The sequence below is a fragment of the Pteropus medius genome, unplaced genomic scaffold (genome assembly GCF_902729225.1).
Source record: "Pteropus medius unplaced genomic scaffold, Ma_sr-lr_union100, whole genome shotgun sequence".
NCBI lineage: Eukaryota > Metazoa > Chordata > Mammalia > Chiroptera > Pteropodidae > Pteropus > Pteropus medius.
This window is the reverse complement of record NW_024340851.1, coordinates 1,820,253-1,821,903: the sequence shown is the minus strand read 5'-3', so window position 1 is coordinate 1,821,903 and position 1,651 is coordinate 1,820,253. Positions and strand designations below refer to the sequence as shown.

At 35.4% G+C, this 1,651-nt stretch overlaps 1 non-coding gene across 1 annotated transcript; it reads right to left on the bottom strand.

Annotated features, from left to right (window-relative positions):
• Window positions 1-926: 926 nt before the first annotated feature.
• Window positions 927-1,033, bottom strand: LOC120592143 (U6 spliceosomal RNA). Its single transcript, XR_005650061.1, has one exon. It is a non-coding gene; the product is annotated as a U6 spliceosomal RNA (small nuclear RNA).
• Between the last annotated feature and the right edge of the window lie 618 nt (window positions 1,034-1,651).

Here is a 1,651-nt window from a genome sequence, read left to right as displayed (position 1 = left end):
TGCTGCCACAGGATACCACTGGGAGGTGGGGGCCACATGTCCCCCACCCGAGTATCTTCCACCCCAGGATTGTCTTGTGCTGGAGGCTGTACTCACCTCATCCTGTTGGCTACACCACGAGTCAGCAACTAGCTGATTGAGAAAGGAAGTTTTCAGTGGTGAGACTCCCAGTTGAAAGAACATATGAGGGACCAACATGAGAATGAAATAGCAGGCACGTACTTTATTGTGGAAGTTCACTTCTGCTCCATTAGGGGACTGCGTGGGCTTTATATATGTCCGAGAATAATAATGGCATTCTGCCACATATGTGTGATACAATAAGCTGAATCATGCTTACATGAGTTAGGTACAGGTATCCTACTACACTAATGTAACATTCTAATTCCAGGTTCTTTTCCTAGCCATGAGCCTGGATCACAGCAAGACCTGGGACCAGCCAGGCCTAGGACCCAAAACTGGTTTTATATATACTTCATTATAATGCTAAGTTTTTACTTACCTAGATAAATGACAACATTTTTAAGACTTAAAATTATAATGGCCATTATGGGAAACTTTTTTTTTGGGGGGGGGAATTGGACATCATGATTATTATCATAAAAATATTTGGCTATTTTTATTAAAAATTTTCGGGGTGACATTGATTAATAAAATCAAATAAGTTTCAAGCATGCAATTCAAAAGTTTGCCGTATACATATTGCATTGTGTGTGCACCATCCAAAGTTATATTTCCTTCTGTCACCAAATATTTGACCCCTTTTACCCCTATCTACCTCTTCTCTGTTCTTCTATCCTCTGGTAAATACTAATCCACTGTCTATGTCCATGAGTCTTTGTTTGATTGTCATATTGTTGTTTTCAGTTTTATATCCCACATATGAATGAAATCATATGTTTTCAACTTTTTCTGCCTGATTTATTAAAAATATAGAATGCTTAACAAATTTATGTGTCATCCTTACGCAGAGGTCATGCTAATCTTCTCTGTATTGTTCCAATTTTAGTATATGCGCTACCAAAGCGAGTGCCATTATGAGGAATTTTTGATATGCCAAAATAATACATTTAAGAGGTAGTTCTGAAATATAGGAGACAGAACACTCAAAGATCAACTTATCTGAATGATAAAATAAAGGCTGAAAACCAAACATTGACTCCAATATAGCCTTTCTCAGAGACACTAGCAAAAGCACAGTAAAGAATTCACTACCACTCAAAATTTTTGAAATCTACCCTCTGTAATAAAAAATTTTAGGACTTTTGCAAATACTCTTATCCTAGACTATTATATATGTGCCAACTACTTAGCCTCTTCGATAAGAAAAAGTTTAAAAAGCATCAGGAAGAGAAAGAATAGGGGAAGATTTAAATAGCCCAGCTATACATAATGTTCAAAATGATATTGAGAAAGTAGAATGTTAATTGCACAAAGTTATTTCTTTTATAAGTTTTTCCCTTAAGGTTACATTGGGAAAACAAGAGTTAAAATTATATATGAAATAAATAAGAGTCAATATGAGACTTAAAAATGGGCCTAGGAAGTGACATCATCAAAAATAAAAGAATAGGGAAAACAAGGGCTCCATCCCTGTAAAAAAAAAAAGCAAAAAATAAGCTGGAAAATGCTGTCAGAATTAATTTCTACA